We start from the raw sequence: 12,414 nt of genomic DNA, 5'->3' as shown, positions 1-12,414 counted from the left end.
GATTGGATGTCTTGGCAGAGGCATCACAGCAGGTTGATTGATCAGTGTTTTTGCATGAGGACATGCAATGCCCTCGTAGTGGGGGTATGTAGAGTCCCTACTTTACACCTTATCCTCCATCATTACCTACTGTTTTCATCACTTTCCTCTCTCTTTTACCTCATTTTCCACCCAGATCATTACATTAGTTGTCATTAAACATGATCAAGTGAGCTTTGCTAATGGATAATTGTTTTGTTTAGTTTTTGACATACTTGCAGGCATTCCGCAGCCATCTGCTGATTCCGCAGCCATCTGAAGATCCCGCAGCCATTTTATTGTTCTCAAGGTTCCACGTGCTATTTTGTAGAATGAGCCACGTGGGCATGTTGGGATATACATGCTCGAGGTTCCTGTGCCATCAGTTCAGCCGGCCACGTCATTTGTACCTCCGGTCAAAGGGGGTCAAGTTTCGGTCAAATAAAGACAGCTCAACGTGGATACGTAAGCTGTTTGATCACGTCGGTGGAAAAGGTGACCTATCCATGTTTTGAAAGCCGTGGGAGACATGATCTAATGTTAGATTCATTGCCCATATCGACCGAGACCTCCAGCTTGACCACGAAGCCTATGACGTGTTAATTGCATCTTTAATGCGCATGACAGTTAGTTCATTTTCTGTTTTTATGTTTACGTATTAGGCCATCCTACAGATGCCTATATATACCAGCGTCTGCGTACGCTAAGGTTACCTTTTTCAGAGGCTGTAGTGTATGTATTTGTGAGAATTTTGGCACGTTTTCAAACTCTGTTTTTATAAAGGGCTGTTCCAGCACTTTTGGATTATGTATCTTTGCATATAAAGTAATGGAAACGCTGTTTTGAAGTCTTAAGAGCATCTGATTTTTTTGTGGATAATATGGATGGAGGGCCCCTGTTCGTATTAGCCTTGTAAAGTATTTTCATGTTCATATTTCTGCAATTTCTTTATTTTACAAATAGAATTTCTTCTCTTGAGTTATGTACAGCTTGATTTCTCTTTGTTGCTGCAGCCTTTATTTTCACTGACCAGGTTTACTTCTTTGCAGGTCCCGGGATTAAGTGTGTTGTGTTTGCTTTAAAATCTAATGGTAGTTGCAGTTGTCTTGTTCATGATGCTGCCTTTTTGACTCTGTTTTTTTAGACTAGTTTTAGTTTAATTTTACAAGTTGGATGCTAATTCGTTTATGCTCTCTTTATCATGAATGGCTTATATTTCAAGAGAACAAAACACTAATTAATTGCAGCTTGTATTTGAGTAGTCTTGGCTTGTGATACTAATACTTTTTCCACTTGTTACACATAATCACATATGTAGGAAGCAGTATGTTGGAAAAAGCTTAGTAGTGTTACAATTTGTCAATTAGAGTAGATTAGAGTTTTTATCAGTTCTTGGATTTGTTTTCAGCTACCTCCTAATCGTGTTTTACGCAGTACTAAGTGGTAGAAGCAGGGAGTTAGGAGGAGATAATCATTAACATCAATCCTTGAAGTGATTTTCTTGTTTCTTTTATTTGCAGCAGTATGGATAGAGACTAATGCCATTAGAACGTGGTCATTTACTTTCAAGTCATTTTAATTTATTCATTTCTTTCAAGTTCTCTTCTTTACAAATTCAGCAAGTAATTAGAAATCACCTTCACTCACCTCTCACACACTTTCACTCATCTAGAACTCACCTCTCACACACTTGCACTCATTTGTCTATAATCATCACTCCATCTTAGGAAGATAAGTTAACCATAAACAACACCCCCAAACAACAAAAGCTCTAAGAAAGTTACTTAAGTACATATAGTACACCCTCACTTCATCAGCTTACGAGCCCCGGGTTGACAATTAATACTAGCAATTTAGATAACACTAAATTGACTAAACAATGAGTCTCCTTCGGATTTGCCTGAAATCTTCCAACTATTCCAACTGCATGCATGATGTCCGGTCGGGTACCTGTCAAATATAGTAAACTTCCAATCATAGATCTGTAGGTTGGTTGATGTACTGCTGCAGATCCATCATTTGCACTAAGACTACATCCTGTGATCATGGGTGTACATACTGGTTTTGCATCTTCCATGCCGTATTTCTTCAAAATCTGTTTGAGATACTTGGTTTGAGATAAAAAGATTCCTTCTTCTTTTTGTTGGATTTGCAAACCAAGGAAATATGTCAGTTCTCCTAGCAAGGACATTTCAAATTATTTCTGCATGACCGAGGCAAAGCTTTGACTCATAGCTTTTTCATTGCTGCCAAAAATAATGTCATCTACATACACAACAAGTATTAGCAATTTGTCATTTTCAACTTTTATATACAGATTGCTATCTGCTGAACCTTTTGAAAAACCTTGTTGATGAAGATATTTGTCCAACCGGTAGTACCAAGCCCTTGGAGCTTGTTTGAGACCATAGAGAGCCTTTTTCAATCTGCATGGATCATTTCCAAGAATGAACCCATCTGGCTGTTCAATGTACACTTCTTCTTCCAAGTCTCCATTCAGAAAGGCTGATTTCACGTCCATTTGAAATACTTTGAAGTTTTCAAAACTTGAGAGAGCAAGGAACATTCGGATGGCCTCAAGTCTTGCAACAGGAGCAAAAGTTTCTTCAAAGTCTATTCCTTCTTGCTACGCATACCCTTTACAAACAAGTCTGGCTTTGTTTCTAATTACTTCTCCATTTTCATTCAATTTATTTTTGAAGACCCATTTTGTTCCGATAACATTCTTATCCTTTGGTCTAGGAACCAGCTCCCAAGTGTTGTTCTTTTCGATTTGCTCAAGTTCTTCATCCATTGCTTTCACCCAACATTCATCTTTGCATGCTTCTTTCACATTTTGTGGTTCAGTAGAGGAGAGTAATGCCAAATAGCTTGAGGCTTCTGCAACTGTTCTTCTTGTTTGTACACCTGCTTCTTTCTGCCCCACAATCTGAGATTCTGGATGATTCTTCTGAACATATCTGGATGGAGTCTTTTCTTCTATTCTTGTTTGCTCCTCTGGCTCTTCTTGAGGTTCTTCTTCTTCATCATTCTGTCTTTGAGGGTAGCCTTCATCTTCTTCGATGTCTTCATGATGGACTTGCCTAGGAATGTATCCCTTCTCATCAACCACTACATCAATGCTGTCAACAATTCTGCCAAGTCTTTTATTGTAGCACTTGTATGCTTTGCTATATGGAGAGTAACCAAGAAGAATGCCTTCATCTGCCCTAGGTTCAAGTTTGCCAAGCTGCTCATCAGTATTCTTGATATAGCATTTGCTCCCAAAGATTTTGAAGTGCTTTACCGAAGGAGTCCTGCCACTCCAAAGCTCATGAGGAGTTTGAGTGCTGTTCACCCGGACATTTGTTTTGTTGAGAATAACAACCGCAGCATGTGCAGCTTCACCCCAGAAAGTTGCGGGAGTTCCTGATTCATCAAGCATAGCACGAGCCATTTGTTGGATTGTTCTGTTCATTCTTTCAACAACTCCATTTTGCTGAGGAGTTCTAGCTGTAGAGAATTCTCTCCTTATCCCATGTTCATCACAGAAATCGAAAAATTCATTTGAAGTAAATTCCCCACCTCTGTCGGATCTGAGGCACTTAATTTTGTGACCTGATTCATTTTCAACCAAGGCTTTGAAGGATTTGAATTTTTCGAATGCTTCATCTTTGTGCTTCATAAGTCCCAACCAGACAAACCTGGAGAAATCGTCAATAAATAATATCAAGTATTCCTCTCCTCTAGGTGTTCTTTTCCTGAATGGACCACATGTATCTGTATGTACTAGCTCAAGAGGCATGCTAGCTGATCCTTCTTTCTCTGGAAAGTTAGTTCTGGTTTGTTTTCCAAACTGACATGATCTGCATATGGTGTTGTCAGGAATTTTGATATCTGGAAGATCGCGAACTGCCTGATATTTGCATGCTTTCCTTATTTGTGAGAAGCTTAGATGTCCCAACCTTCGATGCCATAACCAGTGCTCTTCATCCTTGCTCAGATAGCATTGTTGTTGTCCTTCTTCAAATATGTACAAATTATTTGGAGTTCTTTTTCCTTTGAGTACTGTTTTACCTATATCAAGATCACGAACAAGACATCCATTCGATGTGAAAATAACCTCGGTTCTTTGATCACACATCTGACTGACACTTAGAAGATTATGCTTCAATCCATCAACATACAAAACATTTCCAGCTTTGACCTTTTCTTTTAACTGAGCAATGCCTTTTCCTTTTATAGTTGCAGGAGTATCATTTCCAAAAGAGACTTTCTTTCCCTTTTCTAGAGCAGAATAAGATTCAAGTTTTTCTTTATCACCTGTCATATGCTTCGAACATCCACTGTCAATGTACCATAGATTTTCCTGTCCCTCTGCATAAAATGCTATTCCACATCTTTCTGTTTGAGGTTCCTTTATTCTCCATGTTTTGGTGCTTGAGGCTTGCTCCTTTTTCTGCTGAAACCTGCTCTTGCATTCAGATTCTTCATGACCAAAGTTATTGCAAATAGAACATTCGACTTCATTTTCAAGAACCGAAAAGTTGTTATAGGTCCTTTTTGTAATCCCTGTCATACTTCTTTGTTTTTGAGCTTCCCTAGTCATGATTGTTTTATATGCAACACATTGAGCTGCTTTGTGACCAAAGTTATGACAAGAAAAGCATTGTCCATTGAAGAAACTTCTGCGGTTATCGAATCTACCAGCCAACTGATTGTAATTTCTATTTTCATCTATTCTTGGACCAAATTGAGAAGATTTTACCTGTGGCTGGTTCACCCTTAAGATGGATTGATCTTGATAGTTTCTGTTTGTAATTCGTCCCTGCTTTACATGATGATCTTCATTGTTCTTTTGCTCATTTCTTCTTGCTACATCAAGATAACTCTTTGAGGTGGATGCTTGAGAGGTTTCTCCATTGTAGCCCAGACCTGTCTTGTTTAGAGGAGACCGCTGCACATTGATAATCTTATCCAAAGTTTCAGATCCTTTGACAAACTTAAGATTAATAGCTTTTGTTTTCTCAATCTCTTTTCTAAGACCAACAATTTCTCCTTCTAGTTTTTCAAGATGTTTTTCCTTTCCATCAATTTGAAATTGTAGAGTATCAATGATCACATTCTTTTCTTCTATACATCTCTTGAGTCTAGTGATTTCATCATAAAGGTTATCCACATCTATAGCATCCATATAATCATCATCTTCAAATGCCATTAATAACTTATATTCATTACCTCGTTCATCTTCATCACTGTTTAATAGACCATCACTATCTTCATGGGTGTAGTAGCTTTTCTTATTTGCACTTTGTTTCTTGTTCCATCTAGCAGGTTCCTTTCCTTTATCCTTATAAGGACATTTTGCAGCATAATGACCTACTCTTCCACAAGCAAAGCATTTGAAAGGTAGCTTACCTCTGAACCTTCCAGAACCCCTTTGAAGATTTCTGACAAAATTTGATTCTTCTTCCTCTTCTTCTGGAACATGGCTTGCTTCATAGTAATCTTCTTTGCCTGATGCCTTGAAAACAGCTTCCCTTCGGTCTGATGGACCTCCCTTTCTCATTTCATAAGCAGTTAGAATTCCATGTAGTTGAGACATAGTGAGAATCCGGAGATTTTCCTTTTCTTCTATTGCAGATACTTTAGATTCAAACTTGGGGGATAATGATCTTAGAATATTTTCAACTACTATAGCCTCTTTTATTTCTTCACCCAAATTTTTCATACAATTAACAATCTCATCTACCCGAAGAAAATAATTAGCCACACTTTCATCATTATACATCTTGAGAGTTTCATACTGAATCCTGAGAGTTTGAAGTTTAGCTCGCTTTACCTGTTCATCTCCTTCATAGCTCGTGACAATTTTGTCCCATATCTCTTTTGCTGATTTGAAGTGCATTACCTTCATGAATTCCGTTTGGGATATACTTCCTAATAGAGTACTGACTGCTTTTGCATTTGTTTCATACTTCTTTTTCTCAGCTGGATCTATAGGAGTAGCTGAAGGAAAAGCAAAGCCTGTTTCTACAATGTCCCAAACTTCTGTACCAAGAGATTGAAGATATGCAGTAACTCTTACCTTCCAATAATTGAAGTTTGTCCCATCAAAAACCGGTGGCCTGATTGATGCTTCTCTCTCGTAGTTGCTCATGATGAACGATCTACCTTCAAGCGATCAAGCTTCTATGAAGGACCTGCTCAGATACCAATTGTTGGAAATAATACTGAGAGGGGGGGTGAATCAGTATTATCTAGCCATTTAATAAATCTTCCTTATTTGATCTTTGAATTATTTTTGCATGTCAGTACCATAAAATAATGAGCATGAACAAAGAAAACAGATAGTCACACCAAAGAACACAAGATGTAAGGTGGAAACCCAATGTGGGTGAAAACCACCTGCTGCAATATGTCTCTATCTTCTTTCAAATTAGAAACTTCTTTTACAATGATTTTGTACTGGTGCAGTCCTTTACCAGTACGCAGGCTGCAACCTGCAGAGAGCTACAACTCTCTCTCTCTCTCGTTTTCCAGTCTACTCCTGGAAGGGAGCTACAACCCCCTACTTCTTTTCATAAAGCATCAGATGATCAAAAAGTACATAATAGTTACAGTCCACTATAGATATCAGATCAATAACAGAACTAACCCAGAACACTTTATCAACAGAGAAATTCAATCAACAGAACATCTTAAGACAGAGACGCAGTTTTTCTTTCTGTGGCCTGCGACCAGGCGCAGTTAACCTTCTGCTCCCCTGCGTCCACACGCAGATATCCTTCTGCTGCACTGCGTGCCCACGCACTGTTCCTTTAACTGCTCAGCGTTCTGTTGCTTCAGGGACGCAACCAGAAACACTATCACGTCGCGTCTTTTTGCTACAGGGACGCACCCAAAAACACTATCACGCCGCGTCCTTTTGCTACAGGGACGCACCCAAAAACACTATCGCGCCGCGTCCTTTTGCTACAGGGACGCACCCAAAAACACTATCGCGCCGCGTCCTTTTGCTTCAGAGACGCACCTGAACCTTGATCGCTCTGCGTCCCCACGCAGATCTCTAGTCACTCAGCGGCGTCCAGACGCACCTGAACTTCGTCTGTCCTGCGTCCCCACGCAGATCTCCAGATTCTGCACTGCGTCCCGGCGCGCTTTCCTTTCACTGTACCTGCGTCCCTTCGGGTATGAAAGATTTCAAGACTTTAAGTGTAACCCAAACAGTCAGATCTACAGATCTGATCTTGCGCCAAAGGGATCTCAGTCCTTCAGTAGATTCGCCTTTTAGATCTAGACCAGATCTCACCCAATAAGATATTCAACCAAAGACATACATAAACCAAATGATCTCCTTTGCTTTATATAGGCAAGCTCCTCCTCAAATCATGGAACAATACCACGAGCCGACACCACAATAACACAATACCGTCGGCTAGATACCAAGAGTAAAACACAAGAAACCCCCACGTGTGCTTTTATCTGCCTTAAAATGTGTGCACTGGGTGGACGCACCTCCTGAACGGCTGGCCTGCGTCTCTGGACGCGGCTTCTACATGGTGTACCTGCGGGTATGCACTTTCTGTAAGGTATACCTGCGTCCTCCTTATTTCCTTCAATATTTGATAGCTGATCATCAACTTCTGCTGCTGACTTGAAGAACAGTGACCTGTCACCTGAATGGGTTGCCATCAAGGACAACACTTTAGTCATAATGCCAACAGAATTCTCCAACATAAACCAAAATTCCCTAGTGGAAAGGGATTAAAATAAATTCTCCCCAAACATTCCAGATTAAAATACTTTAATTTTTAAAATATCATAGATCTCCAACCCATCCCTCATCAAAATATTGATTCACTAAGATATATTCTTCAAACATAAAACAACACAACCCAACTATAGAAATTTTGTGACAGTTATCATCCCAACTGCTTATAATTGTTGGACACCTAATACCCTAAGGGTTAAGGTGTTGAAGTTGAATAATCAAAGGGAGTCGAAGAGACATTTGAATATGAATCCAATAGTCACACAAATGTATTATAAATGTATATCTTGCTAATAATAAAGAATCTCACATTTATCCTATTTGGTTGCATTCTGCATGTGTGTTTAACATGGTATCAAATACATGATGTATGGCCTTCTCCATGGGTTTCTCAACCACTAATTGTGTGGTTTTCTTCATCACTGTGCATTTATGTGTTAGGTTTTTTGCCCTACCAACTCTATCATAACTCCTATTTCTCTACACAAAACTGCCATTTTTCCTAACAGTGATGACATATCAATTATTTTTCCCTGAAAATGATTGCTTGTCAGATCAAAGTGTCATTTTTGGCATTTTTCCCCTAACGTTTCACTGCATTCTCTCAACACTTCAGATGGCTATCAATTCTTACCTGTTGTAATACTTACCTTTTTTTTCCATCTCTACACACATTTGTCTCTCTCTGAGTCTCTATTCAGTGTTGTAACTATAGCTATGATTCATGTAATACCTCAATGAAAGTTAGGAATCCTCTTACCGTCCTGGATGTCTCTGTAAAAATTATTCCATTAAACAGTGGGAATTGTCAAATGAAACTATGCTCATACGTTTCAGAGTAATTGAATTTATCTTTTGGCTTCATGCGGTTGTTGGAAGAAAGAGGAACCCAAGAACAGGTAGTGATAGTAATAGCGGCAATGAAATTCACCAGATTTTGCACCTGAACATCATCTCTCGAGGGCATCTAGGCCATTTCTTCTCGGCTAGAGCATCCCCAGAATTGACCTCGTGACCTCATTTCTGGCCTACTAAAGGAATGCCATTTGAAGTGTCGACACAAAGGCTAGTTCTTTAGGTTTGAATCCTCTACAAGCTTTGACCGAGGGTCTATTGTCAACTTTTTCATTGATTCAGTAGTCTTCTGAAACTATTGTACTGCGATGGTGTCCATTTACGCCGCCTTCACTTGCTCTGTGAAAGAGTGGCCTTCTCTCTGTCTCTATATTGAAGCTTCAACCTTAAATTAAAAATTGGAACTCTTCTTCCTTTACAGAATGGGAACAAGAAGACAACTAAGTGTGTTGCAGAGGTAAGCTAAACGATGGAGCCCTTCTGTGCGGATAGAATAAAATATTCAAAATAAAAGAAACTAAGGGGAAGATGTAATGGTTCACTCTACAATTACTTTGGGATGATTGATGTATTCAATGAGAAAAAGAGAGGTCCACGAACAAAGTTTAGGAACCAATCAACAAAAAAATCGAAACTAGGTATTGTGCATTTCCACACTAGTGGAAGTCCTTGTCTAATAAGGTTGTGATTGTCTAAGAAGTGCATCAGTCTCTTGGAGTGTCGACATACTAAAGGAACATTGGAGCTAGAGCTGGAAGTCAAGAACACGATTTTCTTTCTGGCTTGGTCGTAGTTGTCCTCTCCCTCCCAAAAGGCAAGTCGTGTCAAATGTGAAGAGTTAAGTACGTTGAAGTTAAAACAAGTTGTGGATTGTAGATGGTGTGTTGGTTTGTTGGCTTTATATACCATTGTTTTTTGAAAGTCATGGAATGTATATGCTTTTTTGATGTTATACGCCCAAGGTTCGTGTTCCTTGTATCTATATCTAACCAATAAGTGCGTTGAAGCCTAGTGTGTGCATTGCAGGATCAGCCATATTCATATGTTACTGTTATCATATGCTTTGAATAGTAGATTGCATTGGTCAATATTGTATGTATGTCATATGCTTAGGTTGGTTCATTTTTGCAGAATGAATTGGTATATATTATTCACTTGCACTGGTTGATGAGTTGAATTTTGGAGCATATTCATAAGAATTGAAGAGTGTAGAGAAGCATTAAAAAAATGCTGTCAGTTGCAGTTTTAGTTTAAAGAAAAAATTATCTAATTTGTAGCCTGAGATATTAATTGTAAGGTTGGAGAAAATGGCTAGGATTAATGAAGTATTAGAGTTATTCAATACCCTAATATACTCTAATATACTCTACTACTAACAACATAATATATATTAGCGTAGACTCTCTCTCTGACATTCAAACATGTCTACAATATGCGCAAGAAAACATTAAATTTTTGTAGCTTGAATCTCAACTTCAGCAAGAAGAATTACAACAGTGGAGTCATCATTCTGAACCTATTTTTGTTCATAACTTTGAGAAAGGCTCCCATCAAGAGCAAAGCAATAATTTTGATCTTGTACCCAATGAAGGAGAAAATTCTCAGAAAGAAGAAGAAATTCATAATACACTTCCCAAGTCCATCATCAGAGCTTGGGAAGAGCTTCTCCATAACAAGCACAAAACTAGTCTTGGATATGATAAGCATGTGTCATTTCATATTCCAAATTACCCAACGCCCATATAGTTTTAGAGTGTTGGATTTCTTCAAGATAGTTCACCTTCAGTCGTTCCAGATACTGGTCCTCTTCCACATCAGCCACAATATATTCTTAAATTCCAACCTTGTCATAGACTTAGCCATATGAAAGATAACTTTTTTTATCTTCATTCATGTGAGACCTATCATAAAAATGCTCATTATTTAGAAAGATGCTTCAAAAGCAAGCCTCCTGGAAGAACAAAGATTCACCTTGGATGGATTGCTTCTTTGCAATGGGCTTCAACAGGTTAGAAGATATTTTAGTCATACGTCAGAATTTCTTCTAGAGTATTGAAAAGTCTTGCAATTTATTTTTCTCCATCATCTCACCTTGTATCTGACAAGGGGGGAAGTGATGGTCATCTACAAGCTTCAAAGCCACATCACATGAGCTTGAGCCACAACCTGAACCTGTTGCCTAATTCAAAGTTGTAGCGAGAGACATAGAAGTACAAGCAAACTTGAGCCACAACCTGCCATACCAGATTCAAAGTTGTAGCCAAAGAAAAAGATGCCCCTGAGCATGCCTTTGGTTGGTGGTTAGTCTTACACCATCTATGTGGGGTTGATACCTCCCTTTCCACATTGAGATTGTCCCTCTTCAAAGAATTGGGGACACTTCCTCTAGTAGAAGACCTCAACTTCTTGCCTTTCTAGAAGAGTTCCAGGAATTGCATTAAGCATTTCGGAGTTGGTCGTCATCCTTAAACCTCTGCAGGTTATACACCTCCCTTTTCCAAGCATTAGGGACACTTCCTCTAGAAGAAGATTTCGACCTCTTGCCAGATTTGGAAGAGTTTCAGGAACTGCACTAAGAGTTCGAGTGTTGTTGGTGATCCTTAAACCACACCTTATATCAACATTTTAGAGAGCACATTTAGCCTAGTGTTTCCATGCATTTTTTCACATTTTGTATTACAACTCTCTTCTAGGACTCATACATACCTCTTCAGATTAAGGGGGTAATGTTAGACACCTAATCCGCTAAGGGTTAAGGTGTGGGAGTTGAATAGTCAAAGGGATTCCAAGAGATGTTGGAATATGAATCCAATAGTTACACCAATGTATTATAAATGTACATCTCGTGAATAATAAAGCATCTCACTTTTTTCATATTTGGTTGTCTTGTCCATGTGTGTTTAACAATAATATTCACAATATTTGCGTTGATGTCAAATGGTCATGGTCATTAATCATGCTACTGAGTTATGTTAATGTTAAGGAGGTGTGTAGATGAGTTTGATTAATGTTGATGAAGTGGTTTTCTTATTAATGTTGATTGTGTTGATTTCTTGATGTGTAAAGGTTGATTAAGAGATGTGATGTGCAAAGGATATGATGATTAATAGTTGATGATGACATTGATGGTTTACTTTTTGTTTATCCTCCAAACAAAATGAATACATAATGGCACATGAGAGCTGAAGAATTTTTTTTAGATAACCTATTATTTACATTAAATATTGTATGTTGAGTTTACATTTCAAAGCCATATAGTGGAATCATTGATGTTGGATGATATTATTTCAGATTTTCTTGATATTACAAAACTCTTGAACTGAATTTCAGACTTGAATGAAGCGCTAAATTGTGAACAACTCTAGATTACCAAATGATAACTCTCCAATTGGAATTCATGCATGGAATACAAACAATAAAAAACTCTTCGTATATTAAAAACGTCATTTTTAATGAAATTGAACTTTTGTGACTTAAGCAATTGTATGAGAGAGTTTGTGAACAACTTAGAAAGGATATAAATTAAAGAGTAGAAGAAAATAAGTAGACTTGAAGAAGAGAAGTAGAGAGGATAAGCAGTAGAAATGAGGACATAATTAATTTTAGAACATAGACAAAGACCAGGAAATCAACAAATCTAATTTGTAATATGATTGGGGGATTGTAGTCTCCTTTCATGTCGTGGCTTGATAAACAACAGGTTGTAGCCTATTGAGGTAGAAGCCTCTTATGGTTTATAACTTGCAGAAAAATTGTGGGAGCTGGAGATTCCTTGAGCTAGTAGCCTC

The 12,414-nt window shown here is 38.3% G+C and overlaps 1 pseudogene; it reads left to right on the top strand.

Annotated features, from left to right (window-relative positions):
• LOC149156656 (uncharacterized) overlaps positions 1-12,414 on the top strand; it is a 250,647-nt pseudogene that overhangs the window by 213,653 nt on the left and 24,580 nt on the right.

Source organism: Pinus tabuliformis, chromosome 9 (assembly GCF_031772625.1).
Source record: "Pinus tabuliformis cultivar Carrire ecotype Pingquan chromosome 9, CPIR1, whole genome shotgun sequence".
NCBI lineage: Eukaryota > Viridiplantae > Streptophyta > Pinopsida > Pinales > Pinaceae > Pinus > Pinus tabuliformis.
Note: the sequence above shows the minus strand (reverse complement) of the source record. Positions and strands in the feature narration are given on the sequence as shown.